This window comes from Pelecanus crispus, chromosome 11, assembly GCF_030463565.1.
Source record: "Pelecanus crispus isolate bPelCri1 chromosome 11, bPelCri1.pri, whole genome shotgun sequence".
Lineage (NCBI taxonomy): Eukaryota > Metazoa > Chordata > Aves > Pelecaniformes > Pelecanidae > Pelecanus > Pelecanus crispus.
The window spans coordinates 17,732,636-17,754,052 of NC_134653.1; positions in this window are offsets into that span (position 1 = coordinate 17,732,636).

A 21,417-nucleotide genomic window follows, 5' to 3' on the forward strand; every position below is an offset into this window, starting at 1 on the left:
ACCAACTTCCAGAGGAGCTCGGAGCTCAATGCTGTCTGGTTCAAAGTGGGACCTGTCGTGGCCCAGCCCCACTTTGCTTGAAGAGCACCCCACCAAGCCATGCCATAGGTGCCTGGTGCCCATCACCATATTGGTCAAGCAGCTATCAGGAAAGACCTAACTCCAGGCCCAGCCTTGGGGTGGGTGGGTGGACATGGTGGTCTGTTGAGGGTCCTCCTGCTCAGGAGCTGAGATTCAGGAAACCTGGGGCCAAACCAGGCAGGCTGTGGCGTAGGGCTGGACATCAGGAGAGCGTTACAGTGGCAGGTGTCAAGCAGAGGAGACACCTCCCTCCGGTCTGGAGTTAGGAACTGCATTTTCTAGGAGAAATGAGACTGAATGCTGGTTGTCTTCTCAGCATTTCTGGAGGACTGGTAGAGTTGGATGATGATGGCTTTCTTTCCCCTCTTTCTAGCAAATAACATGTTTGTGGAAAACTGCACTTTTCTGCAGGTGGGTAACCCTTGCATGTTCAGGTATTCAGTGAGTATTCGGAAAACGCCTGAGGTTTCAGCTTTTGGAATCTGGAAAGCACTGAAACCTTCTGATCAATTAATTGATAAAGAAAACATTTAATTTCCATGCTGCATGAGCAAAGCTTTAAGAACAGTTTTTAGCTCCAAAACTGGGAAAATAAAAGGAGTAAGAAAGGACAAAGTGACCAAAAGATATCATTTCACCAACCTTTCCCTCACTGAGTTTTTCACATCAGTTTGATTCCAACCAAATTCATTATTTTTTCTTGTTATGCCAACAACCAGTTCAAAGGCTCCACTATTTCTCTAGCTCTGTGGTTCTCTCGGAGAGCTCCTTAGATAAGGTCTGGCTCTCGTGCATCCCACTCAGATGCATCTTGCTTCCCTCCTATCTCCTGGGTGCTCGGCATAGAGTGTGGTAGAGCCAAACCCAACCCTTTTTGTCAATATAGTCCAGAATTTCTCCCAAACACAGCATGAGGGCTTCAGCTGTAAAACTTTTTCAGCAGAAATCGCCTTTTGCCATGTGTTTGCACAGTGCCTAAATAATGGGTTCAGGTGAAAATAGAAATAATTGTTGTCATTACAGCTTCTAGCTCAGGTTAAGGGGATCAGAGCAGGGCAGCAAAGTGGACTGTTGTGGTGGTGATAATTGGCACAGGAAAAACTGGGAAAATTTCCACAGGAAAACCTGTGTGAGAGCAACTCCAACAAGGTGCTCTACTCTGTTGCTTTCAAGGTTATCAAAAAAATGATCACCCTCTCAGCTGTGATGTCCCATTCTGTGACATTAATGGCAGGAAAATTTAAAGCCGAAGGAATCTCTTGGCACAGTATGTAATTCGCCTGGGGAAATTAGTTTCAAAAAGGATCAGAAAGTTAAATACTATTGCTGGGCTTAAAATGAAGGCAAATAATTTTATAGCCAAAATAATATTTTTCTATGATAAATTATGTAGAAGGAAAGAGTAATAAAATGTCATGCTCCAGGGTATAAAACAATCCCTGTAAAGGTCAGGAAGCACTTTTAACGTACATGCACATCACTGCACATTAGTCCAGATGCATTTTAATTTGTTTGGATTTTGTGTCCTTGATTGGACACGATACTCTTCTTGCATGAAGTTCCTCAAGGCCAAACACCTTGTCAGCTGGACCGGGGGAGAAACCTCCCCCTTCTCTCTCAGATTATTGCCCCATTCCTTTAAGCATGAGGATGGATTATTTTTGTTATGCATATTACTCCTGTCCCGTTCTTGCAAGACTTCACACACTCTAGGTCTTGGCATCATCTTGCCCTCTGATTTGTGACTCTGCGATTTTGCTGTTACAAGACTGTTTTTAATTATAACAGGATTAACTTTTCAAACCAACCTGTCCACCTTATGCATGCTGCTTACTTCCTACAACGCCAAATTCAACAGGCTGGCTGTTGATGTGCACAGCCATGCACATGCACGCTTAGGTCTTAGATCATCCTAGGTTGCTTGTTTTTCTATTTTCTAATGCCAACAGCAGATTAGGCATTAAGAAGAGAAACTCCCTTTTTTTCTGCTTTTCTTCCTACCTCACATCAGCTATTAAAGCTTATCCCCACCTTGTGCTTAGCAGGGAAGTGGAGCCAGATCATCTCCAAATCACCCAGCCTGGAGGTTCCATCATTGTGAACCTGGAGCGGTGCTTGACAAACTACCACACCTTAGATCTGTCCCCCAACTCCACCATATCCAGTTTATGGTCACATCTATTAAATCAGCCTGTAAGCAACCAGTTTGGCGCCTCTGCCAGGTCAGCTCGGCTCCCCGTGGTCCAAGCCCACATCTCCCTGCTTATCTGAAGGCTTCTCAGCTGCCTTCCAGGCTCTCCTACACAAGGCGGCACTTGGTGCTCATTTAGGGCAATTTACCAGGCTGGTTTGAATTTGAGAGCTCTGAAATACACTTATGAAATAAAAACAGACCCAACCTTTTTACAACAGCTTTCAGTGATGCTTGCAGCATCCTAAAATGCTTGGGTGGAATTTGCTCACGAGCTTTGTAAAATTACCCTCTGGGAGAGAGCAAATAGGGGAGAATTCAAGCTAGGAAAGCCAATTTACATTACTGAAGTGTTAAAAGAGGACAAAGCTGTTATCTCAAACCCATAATACAAAAGCAGCCAAAGACCTCGTAAAATACAGGATTTTGCATGGATGGAGACTCTGCCAGGAGGAGTTTACATCTTAAAACATCACAAAACGTACCAGAGCCAGCACGAGCCCAGCTGTTGGAGCAAGTGCAGTCCCAGGACCCCAGCCCATGCATGGGGAGAGCAAAGCAGTTGGGAAGAAGAGTGACATGAGACTTCCAGCTAGAGATGTGACCAGCCATGACTGATGCCCTGACACACACAATGGCACTTGGGTTGAGCCTTGGTTGACAGCACTGACACCAGTTGCATGCTGTGGTCTCAAGCTTCTTTTTGCACCCCCAGTCCTGCCTCCTCCTGTGGTTACAAGGAAGGGGCCAGGGTGGCCCAGGGCAGCCAAGGCTGGGTGGACAGCACCACTAGGGGTACAAAACCACCATAGGGTTTCTTAAAAGCTTCTAGGAGGCATCCAGTGAAGAGGGAGACCTGGAGAAGGGATGTGGATTTCACTTACTCACAACATGATGCTTCATTTACCCTCCTGTGGCTCCAGCAGCTGGTGCAAACTTCTCTGTGGTGGAGCCCAGACACCCATTTCTGGGCCTCTCTGAGGGATCTCCCAGGGCTGCTCCCTTGGTGCCGCCTTGTTCTGTCAAAGCCAGGAAACATCCTGGCACGGTTTGGCAGTGGGTAGGCACTCTGCACTCTGGACATGGAGTTCAAATCCCTCCTGCCAGACGTCTCGGGCTTTTTGCAGAGTTGCTGCAAAGAAGTCTCATTCTTATCCTTCTCTTCCTTTGGTCTATAAGGGGTTGCTGCGATGACATGGCCCTGGTCTCCCCCCAGCCTTCAATCAGAGATCCTCAGAATTATCTCTGCCTCTTTCAGAGCAAAGGCAGCCCCATCTCCATCTTCCCCACCTCTCCTTGAGCAAGCAGTGACCCCCTGCACTCTCACTCCAGTGCAAGTTCCCATCACAACACTGGGATATCTTTATAGCTTTGGTTATGAATTTGGATCATTGGCTGGCTGCGCTCAAACCATCAAAAAAACATCCCAAAACTGTCTGGCTTTGTATTTTCCTGAAGTTTAAGTCCAACTGAAACTATTAGATCATCTTTTCTGTATTTTTGGATGTCACAGGTCATTGTATTTCACTCGAACACTGAGCCCTGTAACTTGGGTCAGATTAAAAGCCCACAGCCCTCAGGAGAGCGTAGCTACTGTGGGCTGAGATGGGAAGCAACGAGGTGAGGTGCCAGTGTGGCCACGGTGCTGCCAGGGAGGGTTTAAATGCTCGCATCACGAGCTTGGTGCTCCAGCCCAAAGGAAGGGGAATGATCCAGGCACCCCGGAATCCTCTCCCTCCCCGGCTGGCACAGGGCACCAAGCTCTCAGACCAGGTGATCTTGCAGCACTGGGGCAAGGCAAGAAATCCTTGCAGCTTCACCTAGCAACTCCCAGCTCACAGGCTGAGCCGTTCCTCCCAGAAACTGAATTAAAAAAGTGCGGTTGAAAATGAACTAATTTTGCTTTAAAGGCTGCAAGCCCTGGTGAGTGCACCGATCCCCTTGCAAATTGTCACAGTATGCAGTTATTGTCGCTGCGAGAGAGCTGCAGCTTATTTCAAGGTTGAATTTGTCCAGCTTCTCATCCGCAGGACATTTACATCTCTGGAAATAATCTGGGGACATCGCAGCCTGTTATAGCGGAGCTGTCGCTTTCCTTGGTCAGACCTCTAGGCAGGAGCAGGAGCTTGGTTTTTAACAGTCCGATGTCACTATATATTGTGTGATATATATATATCACCCTTGTTTATATTTTCTGTTTTATTTAACAGTAGGGAAAACATACATTTCATTTTCAAGCTTTTCTTTGCAATTACAAGGACCAGATACTTTTTTCTAATGACGAGAGTTGAGAATCTCATAAATTTGCGTGACCGCAACCAATGACTTTAAAAAATATTTTAACTAAATCACTGCCCAGAATTTATCAAAGACTTGTGAGGATGATATACATGAGGGCTGATGACACCCAGCACAGAACATATGAGCCCTAAAGTACCTAAAATTATCTCGTGTTAGCTTTTGAAAATATGTCTCCACCCTCCATTCAGAATGACAACTTTTGGCAACAACAAGAAAACAGAAACGACAGATGGTAACAAAATCTGGTACACAAACATGACAGTAGGCAATATAATGAACATTTCACCCACTCGTTCATTTATGCTAATCATCGCTTTTGAGCAACCTGAATTGTTATGCCAGACAGCAGCGGATCTGAAGCATGGCATAGCAAATCTCAAAGGGCCACCAACCTGAAACCAGAATAAAAGCCCCACTGGGCTACTCGTTGTGAATGAAATTAAAGTATCGCTAAACTACAGCCTGCTCTGATGGCCACTGAAAAATCCCTCTGTTCTTAAAAAGCACATCGAACTCTCGTCCTGCCCTAAAATTCCTGCCCTGAAAAACACCACATCCACAAAACAGAGGTAGTCCAGTTTTCCTGCTACCTAAAGCTTCACCAAAACTGAGACGAACCAGCAAAAATTTTCAGGCAAAGGTGAGAATTAGCATCCTTGCAGTAAATGCATATTGTGCTACTAAAGTGTGGTTTTAGAGCAACAAAAAATTTCTTTTAAAAATGCTTTCCTCCCCGGCTAAGCTCTCTGGTATGAATTCAGTCCCCGCGGGAAAATGTTTACTCTTTTATTTGAAGCCCACTTATCTCATGCTGACATTCGCAGTGGAAGGTGCTATGTCACCCACAAAACTCCTTTTATTTCCCATAAAAATGTAAATCAGCCTATTTTTTTTCCCCAACAACCTTATGTAATGAACAGTATCCTTGCTCAACCATTTTGAAGACATGCTTTTAGCCTCTATTTTATGCAGAAATTTGTAAGACAGAAACCATTCCTCCCCTTCTTTCCCCGACATTTCAGTGCTTGCTCCTACGCCTGCTGATGCAAAGGTCTATCGATGTTCCTGGGGTGTGCAGGACCTAAAAAACAATTCAGAGGGCATTAACAACACCATTTATTCTCCTGAGTGTATAAAATAAGTTTTCCCACAAATAAATCACCAGCGCTTTCAGGAAGAAAGAGGCAATCTTGAGCAACTGCCCTCAGAGCTGGCCAAGATGTGCAATTGTACAAACCTGTATATATTTGTAATTATAAATGAGGCCAGTCCTCCGTGATGAAGATTTCCAGACACTGTCCTTTATAAGACCCAATTTTCATGTGCTTACAATGCTGTCAAACATTACCTATGGTAGATGAAATGCTCTCTTCTGGGGCCAGAATCACAGAGAAAACTCATGAAAAAAAAAAGTAAATTTCAGCCAAAACATTTCAGTGGCTTTTGAGGGGAAAAAAAAAATACTATATGGTCTTGGTAGGTCTTGGTCTTCCAGTAACCATGTCTGTAATTCGTAGGACTCCCAGGAGAAGGAGTTTTGAGATAACCTTTTTGTCAGCAATGCATCTCCCATCGACCTCATGACGATCTACTTAGATTTGTCTGACCTGGGGAAAACTTAGCTTTTCCTGCCTTCTGTCTTCTTTTCCTTGTCATCTCCCGCCCTGGATGAAGCATCCCAGCCTGTCTAGTTGTTCCTTGGGTGGAAGCCACTCCATTTCTTTGATCATCCTTGTTGCCCATCTCCACTTCTTCTAGTCCTTCTGTGCAAAGAAATGTATCTATTTTGAGTCAAGGGGATCTCAACAGCACGAAGTGGCCAAAGCACAAGCCCGCCACAGATGGAGGCATGCCAGACCAGGGCTTTCTGGTTTCCTCTCTGCTTCAGTCTCAATCATTCCTAAAAATGATGCTCCAACCAACTCCCAGCCTCAGCAGTGTTGCTGCTGGAGGAGCACTGATCAGCAGGGCTCGGGTCTTCCAGAGACCCCTGCGCTGCAGTGCCGGTGGTGACAGCATCTGGGCTCTGCAGGGTGGGTAGGTGTCCTGCACAGCATTCAGCAGCTCAGCCCACCCTCAGGAACGTCGCTGCTCGCTTTCAGCAGTCCTGCCCTTGAAAGAAGGCTGTTTCAGACTCACAACGCTCCTCCTCAGCTGGTTTGTGGCTGCCTCCCAGCCCATGCACGGTCTCCATTGATGGCAAGAAGACATTGCTAGATCTGACTTTCCCGGATCTGATCCATTCTCAGATCAATGCCCTTTCAGAAGCACCTATCCAAGTATGCTCTAGACAACATCTCTTTGAGACACTTCTCTTCCTCCCCTTGCTCTTAACAAGACCAGTCTCCTGTGTAGACTGCTGATGTCCATGTAGACCATGACACTCACAGACTGTCTGATGGCTGCGGACAGTGCTGCAGATTTGGGGTGACCCCAGCTGCAGGACAACCTCAGGCTGAAGATGGGTGCTTTGGTGGGGAGCAGGGCTCAGCAGCACTAGGCAGTGGCAATGCATGGTGTGAGGCTCCCCACGGCCGTAGAGTGGCCACAGCCATCTGTGAGCCCAGCACATCCTCTGGCCTCTCACCCGTCTGTGGCAAACACGGACAAACTGACTGCTGCGTTGAATGTGGGGCCTGTCACTCCATAGATACAGCTGCCACCTGTTAGAATATAAGCAAATCATCAGGTTTTTTTTTGGTTTTAGTTTTTTTTCCATGGCTTTGCACACACACAAAGACTTCCCATCCCCTGCCACCCACACTCTCCCTGCTCCTCTGCCCCGTTTCAGAGTTAGGAAGCCAGATGCGATGTTGCTCTGCTTTGCTCCAGGACGTGGTGAACTGGCTGACAGGTCGTCTGGTGGGAAGGGATCTGACCCAGGACAGCGTGAGGTGGGAGCTTCTGCCTGTTGTTTGTCACGGAAAAGGGAAGACGTCTGTGTCCTGCTGACAGCACACGCAGCTCCTGACACCAGGAACACAACTCGCAAGGACGCTGCTTTGATGCCATGGCTGAAGGAGGCTTAACCCCATGTCCTCGGACACCCAGGCGTGTTCACGGGGGGTCCCACAGCCTGGGATCCCTGGGTGCCCTGGTGCAGCCTGACTGTGGGGCGCCCAGCTCTGGAGCGGGGTGCACAGGGGCTGGGACATGGCAACAGTCTCAGTTGCTTTGCTGCAGCTCTGGGGCTGGCTGGGACCCCCGACAGCCTCCAGCTCTGCTGGGGCCTCCCTGCGTCTCCAGCTGGGGTTTTGCCCGCTTGCTGGACACGCTCAAAGTTCACCGTGCTATAAATACCCGGGTGCAGAGCTGCCAGCGTCCTCCTGGCCAGGGCGGGGGGGCTGCTAAAACCAAATGGGGTTTCATTGCAATTAACCCTTTGGGTGACTCCCCTCCATGCAATTTGAAAAAGAGGAAGCCTCTGATTCAAACTGTTTCTAAAGCCAGAAGAGTGCAGCAAACTCCTTCTGTGGGCTTATTCCTGCTGGGAATGGCCCAGAGATTGGTACCAGGAGCAGAGGAGCGCAGTGGGGCCAGCAGGACACTGCAGAGGATGGGTGTTTTGTGGCTAGGCACACGCACAGCCCCTGTGCAACCCACCGGCTCAGGCAGGTCCTCACACTGGGGACATTTGCTGCAGGGCCAGCATCGCTCATGTCCCCCCATAGAGGTGCCTGTGCACCCCACGCTCCCTGCAGAGCGTAGCCTCACACTGCGCAGCCCCACACCCTGCCCTGTATGGCCCCACAGAGCATGACCCCACACCCTGCACTGGGTGGTCCCACAGCCCAAGGCCCCACACTCTGCACCGTATGGCCCCATACATTATGGCCCCACACAGCACGGCCCCATGCTGCCCAGCCCACCCTGCATCCCTGTCCCCACATGCAGGTCTCACTCTTAGCCACAGCTGAGCAGAAGGGCTAAAACGTCTAACACCCCAAAGGGCAACAGAAACGCACTAAATCAGGACCAGCTCTGACCCCGGCTCAGTGACAGCCCCAAAATGTGGAGTACCTGGTGGCGCCAGGTCACCCGAGGCAGAGCACAGCTTGTTGCCTGCAGCGGGGTGCAAAAGGGCACGTGGACAAGAGGCTCCCTGGGGAGCCAAACACAGGGGTAGACCCCTGCTACCTGAAGCTGTACAAAGCCCTTTCATGGTGCCCAAGTGCCTTTTTAACCATTTACCTGCCATGCAGCTTACCACACTGGGCTGACAGTCCAGCCAGTCTCCAAAGAGCCTCTTCCTCCTTTTACCCCATTCAGACCACAGGAGGTGGACAGCTTGGAGCTAATAGCAGAGAACAAACCTGCACGCCGGCCGCAGTGGAGCAGAGACACCTGGGGAGCCCCAGTGGGTTGTGTGGGACCCCACGGCTCCTGCAGAGGCTGGACATAGTTCGGTGCACGCATGGCCCAGGGACAAGATGGGCTCAGGACCGAGCGAGGTTCTTGTCCCCAAAGGTCCCGCAGCGCCCAGGGCTGATCCCCAGCTCCAGTGGGACCGGGGCTGCCCCAAGCGCGGTGCAGAGACCCAGCAGGGCTTGGCCTTACAGCCCCCCACGGCTCGCAGGTTGGGGACAACCCTCTCCTTTCACCCCAGGGATCCTCACAGCTGCGATGAACCATTAACCTCAGGCCTGCATAGGTCACAACATCCAGCTGACCATGACAATGAAACAACCTCATTTCAGCCTCAGCACCAGCACCTTTTGGGTACCTTCAGGCCAAGCAAAAGTGCCTTCATTGCCTCACTCTCCATCATCTCCCTCTCCTCCCCATCACCACCACAGCAGTAATGCTCCCAGGATGCCAAACGCCTCCTTATTGCTGTTGGGTGCCGTGGCCCTGCCTGGCATTTGCTTGACCAGGTTTTTGGGTTACTTGGGTGGTTGCTCCCAATGCCTACGCGGGTCCTGCCCCACCACGACGCGGCACCCCATGCCCCTGCGCCGTGCCCAGTGCCCCGCACTCGGTGCAGCGGCTGCGCTCCCCGTGCTGATCCGGGGCTCCGCTGCCCCGGAGCTGGGCTTCCCAAGGCCCGCAGCTGGGCTTCCCAAGGCCCGCGGCCACGGCGTGCGGCACCGCCGGGCTCGGTGCGCTGTGCAACGCTGGAGCACACGAACCGAGTGGGTGGCACTAGGGGGAGATAAAGGCTAGGACATGCCGGGCCCTGTGCTTTCACCAGCCCACTCCTGTCCCCGTGTCCCCAGGGCCAACCTGGCCCCAGCTGCCCACAGGGGCGAAGGGGAGAGCTGCAGGTTTCCACATGTCACCGTCCCTTTGCTTTGCAGGGTCTTTCCTAGCATCTTTGGTCTTTAGGAAGCACCTTTAGCGATGAGGGTCCTTTAGGCGTTTACACCTTCTTGCAGCACGTATAAAAGCAAGAAGCTGCCTTCTGCCACGTGCCGATAGCAAAGGGGCACCCAAAAAATGCACCCAGGAGGAAGGAAAACAGCACACGACACACAGAACAGGGTCCAGCAGTGAAAGAGGAGTCTGGGGACCCAGCCTGGAAGCAGAACGATGCACGCTGCGAGACCTCAGCTGGGAACTCAGCCCATCGCTGCCCTGGCTCCCCTTTCCTGATGTCCCCGTGGGTGCACTCGGCATCTGCACAGCAGTGCAGGGGTCCCTATGCCAGCAAACTGGGCTCCTCCAGGGCTAAAAACCATTTCAGGGGGATTTCTGGCACCAGGCACCACCCTGGTATTGCACCAGCTCCTCTCTTCCCCTGGATGCTCCCCTCTCCACGGGCTCCCTGCGACCCCTCTCACTGGAGACAGGAGGATTTCACCAGGCGGAGTTTGGGAGAACTCCTGGGATCCAAGGAGCCAAACCAGCAGGATCTGCCCGTCAGAGATGTTCATGCACAGCCAGATCTCACAGGCACTCATGGGTGCAGCCATGGGTCTCGGGGCTTGAATCAGCGCTGCGCACTGGTGTAAGCACGGTGCGACAGCAGCTCCATGGGGCAGGAGCAACACAAGGGAGGCACTATTCACTTTTTTTTTTCTATGGATTAAAAAAATAAAAGGTGAAATTTATCCCCTTTTTTCCATGAGGAGGGATTCAGAGCCTGGCTGGCACAGCAGTTCCAGGGTTATAACTACAAGTGATACTGATAAATATTTCTACATTGCCCACAATGCCATCAAACCTTGGGGTCTGTGCTCACTGGGCACATCCCTGAGTTCCCCTGAAATACCCACAGGGCACGCACCTGCCTCCAAACCCACCAACTGGTCCCAAAACCACATTTTTCTCTCCCCATTGCCCACAGCCTGGATTTGCAGAGGGTTTGAGCTTGTGGCCTCCCCAGACCCCAGTGCCGGAGGGGAGCTGGATATGGCAGGGAGGTTTCAGGCTTCGCTGGCAGCTCCTTGTGCACAGCAAAGCCCGTCCTCAGGTCTGTGCTGGCTTCCCACCTCCTCCGCCATGTCTTGACGAGAGTCCTTTGGCTGTGAATGGGTTGCCGTGCCCACAGTCACACAGTGGCACAGAGGGGCATTGCTCACCCTGCAGCCGCATCTCTATTTGTGCCAGATGACCAGGGGTTTCGGTGCTTCCCTGGCTGCTGAGCATCTTTCCGGCTTCAGCACGCCTGTGTGTGTAGCCCCTGGACATGCAGTGTCACCATCACTTGCTAATGTTTAAAATTTTTTAGCGCTCCAGCTCTGTATTTTTCAATGTCCTCACTCTTAAACTTTGTGTCTGGCTGCACTGGAGGAAAATGGAGAGGCTGGGGTGGCTGGTAACTTGATAGCAACATTGGCCTTGGACCAGGGAGGCTGGATGCAGCGGGAGGAAGGCAGAGGGGTGCCCAGACCAGGGTGTTATCTGAGCCCCTGTGGGAACAAGGTGTCTTTGCCATGATGTGAGCTGGCAAGAGCAAGAGAAAGGAAGGAGATCCTCTGCCAGCGCTTTACTATGCATTGCACTCCCCACTTCCCAATCGCTGGACACACGGACTCACCACTGTGGTGATGGACTCCTGTCCCCAGGGCTGTGCAGCTCCGGGGTTGCTGCATGCTGGGTCCTCGCTCCATCCCAGGCCTGGAAAAATTCACATTCTGCTTCACCGTCGTTACAAACACACCCCTGACAAGCAGCGATTTGGTGCAAAGCAACATCACTGCTTTTCCCAGGATGAGAGGGTGGTGAGGTGCACACAACAGCACGCCGGTGGGTTACCCCCAAGCGCTGAGTCCACTGATGGAGGCAGCTCCGGCATGACGCTGTCATGTAAAAGAAATAAAGATTTGTACAAAGTCCTGCTCTTGGCTTGTTTTTCCCTACCAAGATGGTCCCTGCACCCAGCACCTGACTGCAGCATCTCCAGCTCCACATCCCAACCCCTGCGGCCGCCTCGTCCCCTCCTCCAGAACCGCTCCATGTGCTCAGCCCCTGTTACAGCCCGTAAACCCTTTGGGGGCTCTGGTGCAATTCTGGGACTTGCACTGTCTCTTACCCAGCAGATCTACAGATTTGCAAGGCAACCTGGAAGTAAAGGCTCATTTTTCATGATATTTTTGAATAAAATTAAGTAAGCACAAAAGCATTCCCTGCGATTCTGCTCGTGGCAGCCAGTGCTGCAACTGCAGCACAGCTTCCCCACTGCAAAATGCATTGTGTGCCACCAAGGGATACAAGTGCAGGATCTTGGGCTGCAAACAGGCAGGGTTTATGGTTTATGTTAATTGTTCCCCACATAGAAGAGAAGCCTCCCCCCCATCGAGGAAGGCTCTGGCACTCCAAATTCCCAAAACCAGGCTGGAGCATTGACCGCTGAAACAGGCAGCCAGACCCAGAGATTCAGCTCGGAGAAGATCCCATTGGGCTTTCAAATGCTCTTGTGCCTCTGCCTCCAGCTTTGCTCCATGCACTGGCAGAAACCCAGGGACTCGCTTGGCAGTGGAGCTCGGCGGGGCGCAGCCCCTTGCTGCAGTGAGCTTGTCACCCTTGCACTGCCTCTTGTTGCAGTTACGGATGCGGCCGCTGGAGCTCTGCCTCCCCAGCATCTTTGAAACCATGCAAAACACGCCCAGCTTTCTGCCAGAAACCACATAAAACATCCAGGCTTTCAAGCTTCAGGCATCCCCTGCACACCCTGGTCTGGGTCTGGAGATTGCTGCGAGTAATCGGCGTTAGCACCCGGCACCCCACCGCTGCCACGTGTGCCAGGGTGGCGTCTGAGCGGGGCACCCATGGGTGCTCTGCCGAACCCCACAGCTCTCCTGCGATGCCAACAGCCCCTGGGTGCAAGAAAGGAGGAAGCCTGACCTAATCACAAAGCTCTGCGCAAACCCATCCTCTGTACATCATCTGGCTTAAAAAAATCCCCTTCATCTAGAGACGCCCGGGTGTGGGACGGGTCCTTCAGCACGGCACCACAAGGCCAGGTCTCTTCTGGGGACTTGCCCAAAGCTTTTCTATAGCAAACCCCCTTGGGCGAAGCTCCTGGCTCTGGCTCTGCCTTCCCAGCCCCGACCTCTCGCCCATCGATGAGCTACTGGCCTGGAGCCTCTTGCCAGCATTTCTCCCCTTTTGACATCAAAAAAGTTTCCATGCTGGTTTTTTGCTTTTAGCAAATCATTCCTAAGATTGCATCATCCTGCTATGTTTTATGGGTTTCTTTCCAGGCTCCCAGCTTGGACCTGGCCTTTGAAAAATGACATTTCACCTCCAACATGTGCCCCCGGCATTAAAGCCCAGTCTCTCTGCAAGCAGAGCCCGGCTCTCCCCAAAGGCTCCCGCTCGCAGCTGCCTCGTGCCAAGCCTAACGTGGTGGCTTGTCTTAAAGCGTCGAGTACAAAGCATATGCAGGACAGATGGATATGAGGTTTATAAGATAATTAAGCATGTTAATGAAGTTCATTTGCATCTAGCTCTTAAATTCCCATAAACTCTGCAAAGCTGTGAAATGAGAATTGCCGCTCAACACCACAAAGCAACAAAAATTTAGTTACGAGAAGCAAAACACTGATTAACAAGTGAGAGCAAAAGCTGACTGAGGCCCGGCTGAGCGAAGCCCAAGTCCCCGCTCCCCCAAGTGCTGTAGCAGATCCACGCCACACGATGCCACCAACGGGTGCTTCAGCAACAATGGTAATTGAATACAAATTGCTTACGGGCTTTGGCTAGACCGAAACGTTATGAAACCAGGGAGAGCTGGGGAAAAAAATATTATTTCTTCAAAGAAAGATTTGGCCCCAGAGATGGAGGAAAAGCTTTTTAAATGGCATGAAAATGACAGCCAGTTGCTGATGCAGGGAGCCAGGCTTGAGCACCCTCACTGCCGCACCCACAGGCTGCACCTGAAGCAGGTCCAGGGCCAGTAACGTCAGCAGGGTCTTTCGGTGAAGCCTCAGCCATGGTGCAGCAGAACGAGGCGGGTGGGTGTCCCCTCGAGCAGAAATGGTGTTCAGCTGGGCTGCCAGGCTGCGGGGCTGAGACCCAGAGGGAGCTGGAACAGCCCCAGGAAACCATGGGAGCAGCTGGAGCTTGGGGATCCCCAGGGAACCCCCCAAGGATCCCCCAGCTCCAGGTGCTAGGGCAGCACGCCTTGGGGCAAGGCGGACATTTGCTTCTCTTTATTACCCCAGAGTTGACGATGGCTCCTCGAAGCAGTTGACCCGAGAGCAGCGCAGCCGGGTGGCGCACACCAGCCTGGGACCTCCACGTCACGCTACCACACCCAAGGGGTAAGTTAATACTTACCTTTCAGGCACCTGGGACAGTCCTGAAACAGAAAGACGGAAGAAACCAGTGGTTCCTGCAGAGATCCCTTCTGCCGCAGTGTGACCGAGGTGCAGGATCCCTGGCAGCACCTGCAGATGGGAGAGATGCGACGGCCTCCAGGTTGGCCCCATCATCCCTCACCATCTGAGTCGCCCCGAGGCTGCCTATGGACAAACGCAGCCTGGCCTTTTGGGAACCGCTGTGAAGTACATCCCTGAAACATCTTTGGGCTTTTCTTGTATGCACAGTCCTCATGTAAACTAAACAAACGTAGGGCATATCTTTCAATATACCCAACATCAGTGTACAATGCGTTCTTGACCATGAACCAAAGCACAGAAAAAGAAATTTCAGTGCGGGGTTACCTGGGGAGAAGACAATGCAGAACCAAAAAGGAAAACAGGAAGACTGGATTTATTTGAAATGCCTTGATAAGATTTATTAAAAAATATCCCTTGGCAGTTGACAATCACCATGATCTACAACAGAAACCCAGCTGGGTAACAGTGGAACAGTTTTCCCCTACAACAGAAGGTGAACACCCAGGAACACTCGAGCGTGGCTTACACACCTATTGGCATTAAAGACCTGGGTTGGCATCGAGGAGCACGGTGCAACCGCTGGCTGCAGAGCCAATTGCACCACACGTGCATTACACATGTGCTCTGATACTTACCTTGTCTTTGGGGAAAAAAAGAAAAACCTATTTAAAATATGGGGCAAAACAATAAATTGGCACCCTTGGAGAAACCAGACTCCACCTCTCCGTGATTCCAGGAGGACAAAGCTCTTGGTTTGCTGCAGCCCGCAGGGAGAGCAGGGAAAAGGGAAACTCAGACATCCCCCTGGACCCATACAAAAGCTTACGGCCACACAGCCCCGTCATCAGCACGCGTGAAGAGAAGGGTTTGGTGCTGCAGGACGCGATGGCTGCGGGTCTCTGGTCATCAGCTGGCAGAAGGAGCAGAGCGCCTGGGCACAGATCCAGAGGAAACCTTCAAATTTTCCAGGTCAAAATCTTATTTTGCAAGGGCTCAGGGCTTCATTAAGTTTTTTTTTTTCCCCAGTGAAACCCAATGAACGTACAGTGGGATGCTTGAAGGGGGGGGGAGTTGCAAGAGAGAGCGAGCCAGAGCCCTGGGCTTTGCTGCTGAGCCGCCTGCAGCAGTCCAACACCTTCAACTCCGTCAGCCGGACAGGGTCAGATTTTGAAAGCATTAAGGCTCCTCTTCTCAGCCAGTCCTGGTCAGCCGTTTCTTTTTCTGGGGACTCTTACTCCGGAATAGCAATGCCTCACCCCACTTTCCAAGCGGATTAAGAGAACCTGAATAAGGCACTGGTATTCCAGAATAAACCATCCACGCTCTCTGCTGAAGAAAAGAGTAATTACTTAAAATTCATCCCCAATTTTGGCCAAAGCAAGCTCCCCATGTGAAAAAGCTCTCTGCCGAGACCTCCCACCACAGCCAGCAGTGACAATACAACGGCTGCAGAGGTGCTGCTGGCTGGGCTGCTGCACAGCCCCTTCCCAACACTTCAGAGCAGTATTAAAATGAGGAAAAATTAGGAAGGAGTCTTCTTCGCAACTGGCATTTGGAACATGAAGGTCATTTACCACCAACCAACACATCAAAGTGCAGCGGGTAGATGTGACAAATTCCTTTTGCATTTAAAATGCCTTCTAAATATGCACCTAATCAAAAATTAACTCGGTGGTTTCATGATTTATCAAAGAAACATTGTAAAAAGCCAGATCCAAAACAAAGGGCTGAAAAAACTTCTGTTCCAAACTATTATTCTTCAAAACAATGTGCAAATGGCACGGGACTGCATTTGAAGTCATGCTGGAGCAAAAATAAAAAAGCAAACCAATTTTAAAGTTGACATAGTGTATTGTGAATTACTTTCTCAGCTTTTCTACATCTAAGATAGCATGAAATGATCTGCCATACAATAAAACAGTTTAATATACAATTGATTACAGAGCCATAGTAACGAGTCAGAGATAATATGCATTTTATCTATATACATATATAGCTTAATATTTCACAGATACAACTTTTTTTCCATTTCAGTTTTCTCAATGAAGCATAGGCAGAATATTTACAGTGAAGCCGCTGCAAGGAAGCCCCGTCCACCAGCAAAGCCCCCGGCAGAAGCCGCCAGCTTCCCCCAGCGGTGTGTGTAAACAGACTGGTTCTCTCTCTTTTTGCAAGAAGGGAGGGGAGAAGGTAGCGGGAACAAGGGCTTCGCTGGGGTGGGAAGAGAAACAAAACAGACACATCAAGAATAAACAATTTCCAGCTAACTTGAAGACTTTAAAATGTTTTAATTTGCCTTTTTTTTTTCCTTCTCTTCCTTCTTTTTAACTGGAAACTGTTTTCAATTTATGTTTCAATTCATAATTCAGTAACATTTCAATAATGTTCTCAAATTAACACTTTCTGTACAATCTCCACGTGTGCTTATGCAAGGCCCGGCAGTGCTGAAGTCTCAGGTAATACTGTGGAGGCAGCTTTTAAAGAAAGCCGGGGATGGTCAGGAGCCCACACCAGCCCCTGGGCCCACACCGCTGCCCAGCTGACAGCTACTCGGTAAACCAAAGCCAACCCTGATTTGAGTTTCTCACTTGGAAAATAATTTCTTGCAGGCTACTTGTAATCGGGTACTGCAGGTCTTTACGCACAGCGATTGCTTATATAGGGTGACGTGTAGGTGTAATACTATATAGACCCAAACCCAACCCAACCTGCTGTGCAGCCCGGCCGTGGTCAGACAGCAGCACCTCGATTTCTAGTGCACAGTTTTAATACACAGCTGAAATCTGCTCACATGAAAACGTGAAATGAAACCACTAGGCCAGGAGGGAAGATGTATTTACAAAGGCATCTGACAGCCATCGGGCTGACCGCGGACCGGCTCCACCGAGCAGGGCAGTGGGTCGCTGCCCCCAGAGCAAACCTCTGCAAACCTCCGCCACCTTGCCAGCTGAGGCCAGCTGAGGGGGGCCAACTCGCCAGCCCACGGCTGCCGAAGCCCGCTGCTGCCCAGGCACTGCTGCGGGACCCACACGGCAGCTCCTCAGCTCCGCCCCTCCGCCGTGTCCGGCTCCAGGGGCACGTCCAGCTCCTTCCTGGCTCACCCAGCTTTCCCATCATCTACATCTCTGCCTCCTGCCTTCTCCTTCATCTCAATACCGCGGGACAGAAAAAGCCTGGGGAGCGGGAAAGGAGGAATCCAGCCCCTGCCACCAGCAAAGACAGCTTTTTATGCTAAGTTAAAAATACTGTTTCACAGAAAGAAGCTTTTCTGAACAATGTGATGTATAAAGCCATCACACCAACCCTGGGGAGCGAGGTGACTCTCCTGAGAGCACAAGGGGAGAGCCTGTCTGCCTGTTCCTGGGTAATTCAATGAGGGTGGCCAAGGTCCTTATCATCTTTGGATACTCCCGCTGCCTCCTTGCAAATAGGAGACACCTGCCATTGAGCAGAAAAACTCGCAAGTGTTCAGCGCAAACTTCAAACGGTGTTTTGTCTCTCGGCGGATGTTTGGAATTGTTAAGGCTCTTGGCTTTAAAGAGTTTATTACTTTGGAAGTTTAAAGCTGTACTCGCAGTAGGGTATAACAAGTCTCTGTCTCAGCATACATATATATCTCTATATATCATAGAATCATAGAATGCTTTGGGTTGGAAGGGGCCTTGAGAGATCATCGAGCCCAACCCCCCTGCAGTAAGCAGGGATTGAACCTGTGACCTTGACGTTATTAGCACCATGCTCTAACCAACTGAGCCAACCCGGCTGGTCTCTATCTCTTAGCATGGTCTCTGAAAACTAGAAGTAAGAAATTAAACTGGGGAGAAGGTTACTCTGGCAACTGTGGACTCCTGAACCACTACACATGAAGAGAAACGTCTGATGGTGCCGGTGGAACCATGCTGGTACCTGCACGGTGGCCAAATCCTGGTTCAGGCAGTGGTGTAGAGCAGGCCACTGCAATACTGCAAACCCCCTCCTTTGGACAATTTCTAGGGGCAACAACAAGATGGAGTTATACAGCTAATATTAGAAATAAATCACAAATGATGGTCTCACTCGAATAAAGGTGAATTTTCAAAGATGTTAAAGAGGCATTTTCCCTCTGGGCATACCTGCAGATGCACCACACGCCGCATTTTCACTGCCCTGAGCTTAAATCTTTCAACAATGAATGAATACAAACTGTCTTTCAATTGCAAAGTAATATTTAGCCAATGCATTAAGTTAGAAACAAGTGAAGACATGAGTGACTACGGGAGAAAAGAAGGAAAAACTCAAGAAAGTCGCTTTGTTTTGACCCATCCTAAGGAGGATTTGAGAATTGACGCTCAAATCGGGGATATGTGAGCAGCGGCGCCGGCAGCAGTCACCCGCTGGGATGCTCGGCTCTGACTTTCACTGCACATTACTGGATGACAAATTGGTAGAGCAGCACTGGTTAGAGCTGAAACTTAAAATTTTAGTAACTGCTCCCAGCCATGACCTTCTCTGCAGTTCTTCAGATCCAGTGAATGCTGCAACTTCTGGAGATTAAAATACGTGTTGTTGCAGTGAGCCAGAAAACGGGGAGAGAACAGAACAAACCATGTAAAGGCTAAAGACGTGAGAAGCCGACACAGCAGCCTTGGGGCCTTTCCAGAAGTGTAAAACACGAACAACTACTTTCTCGACACTGATTCCCGACTTGGAGACATGCGTTATGGATCAGCTGCTAAAAACGATGTTAAACATATTGCACCTGGAGCAGCGTGTATGAAAACGCCGGGTGCCTGCCTCCTGCTCCTTACCAGCCTCGGGTTGGGTGGCTTGGTTAGGCGAGCACATGTTTAGCAGCTTCAATAAAGTACCAGGAGAAAAAAGCTTTAAATATCTTCTACCGATCTATTTTTTCCAAAATAATTTTCTTTCTCAAAAGCTAACGTTGGTCTCAAAGTTAAGTAGCAAACACTTCTCTACATGTCATACAGCCCAGCCACTTATCTGGGCTGAAGACAGAAGTTTAACCTGCCCGATAAAGACTTGAACAAGGTTTTATACAGAAAACTTGCATTATTTTTTTTCTACCAGAGCTTTACCCAGTGTCTATAAAGCATCTTAAAACTCTTTCCCACAGAACCACTCGAACTGAGCCACTGTTAAGACACAATATACTTCACCCCTATTTTATTTTCTACTTGAACCTCGTTAGAGCCTGACCTTTGATTTTAAATGAACTCTAACAAGACAAAGACAATAAGCTCCTGGTGTCCGATTTTCACTGACAAAACTCCTTCTCATCACTCTGGACAGAGTTCAGAGGGTGGCGTTAAAGCAGATTTAAAAACAAAAAAAAACAAACACCCATTTTAAGGCTCCCTGATCCCACCACAGAAAACATGCACTGCTCAGCCTGCTGGGAAGCCAGGGCTCTGCTCCACACCTGAGAAACCTTCCCCTACAGCAGCCAGCAAAGACATCACACCTGGAAACTAAAGATCAGCCTTAAAATCAACCCAACACCATGTTTCACTTCCACCTTCTCCTTTCCTCACTGGCTTCAGACCTGGAAGCACTGTTGTCTTCTTGTCACAGAGCATCTCCCACGCCATGTTTGCAGAGCGAGCCAAAACCCCGTCATTGTGCCGTATCCTACGCAGCTCATGCTGCATTTCTGCAGGCCATGGTCTTCCACCTCTCCAGTTTCCTTTACATTTTTGCTATATTTTAGCAGAAAATGGTCCACTGTTTCACAGCTCTTGACTGAAAAATCTTCAGACCATTGTACCACTCAAACTAAATACCGGACAACTACAGCATCTGCAGGAAGCAGTGTGTAATAGTTACGACTTCCAACTTTTTTTACAGGACTTTGCAGAATCCTACCATTACTGCCTGCAGAGGATAGTGTCAGCAACAGTGAACACTAGTTCCAGTTTTACCTCTTAAATGTTGCTCCCCTAGAAATCAAAACAAGGTGTGCTACAGCCTGTATAGAGAACTTGAAAGGAAAAAAACACTGGGATGACTTTCCTGCCCAAACTGATGTTCCACATACAGCTAGCCAAGTCTCAGGATTACTCAAAGACCCCAACTGGGTTTTTGCAGCTGCTGGGCATCGAGATGGAAGCACCATGGCAGCAGGGGATCCCTGCACCTCTACCTCAACTGCTTCTCCTTCCACACGAAAACCATTCTGTATTTACCATCAAACCACCCCTGCGACATCTTCAGCAATTGGGGAAGTCACTGATTACTGAATTTTATCAGTTTTGTAATATTTAACTGAAACAGGACTTAAAGGAACGCTGCTTCAGCAAATCCCAACACTGGCAGCAAACACTGGGATTTTATTTCTTACCCTCTTCTGCTTTTGCACGCTTGCTAAAACTCAGGGTAATAAAACTTTTTTTCCACTTCTGGTGTGATGAAAAATGTATTTTTTCCACAGAATTGTTAAATTTAACTACTGGGATGTGCCTGCTACACTCTTCTGTATCCTCTGTCAAGCAGCTTAACACCACAAGGAGAAAGCTGCAGCTGTGACCACACAAATGGACCAAGATATCAAATCAAATGCACTCTTCCCCTTTATATTAGGAAATATAGAGAGGCAAACAGCAGTGAAAGCAGCATCTGAAGCCATGACCTGGCAGCAGCAGAGTTCAAACGCTGCTGTGCAATGCGGAAGACGCAGTTTAGCAAAGGTGAGGAGCAGGGAGGAAAGAACCACTCACACGTCCCATCCGTACCAAGCAAACAAGACCACAGCAGGGAAGAAGGGAGAAAACAGAGTCTTTAAGTTTTGGCAAAAACCCCCACCCCAAGCTGCACAGTTAAATAGCTGATCGCATTATAACCAACCTCAGGTGCTCTCAGCCTCTTGTGATGTTGCAAAATGAAGACATGAAGTTAATAACTGCTCCCTTGCAATATTTGTTTTTTTGTTGTATTCAGAATTAAAGTTTTAGAAACAGGTTAGTTAGCAATTTTAAAATGCTAGATACCCTAAAAGCTTGGTGCTCTAATCAAGAATAAGCTCTTCTTTACCTAAAAGCTGGTATGGCTACAGTGTTTAGTTTA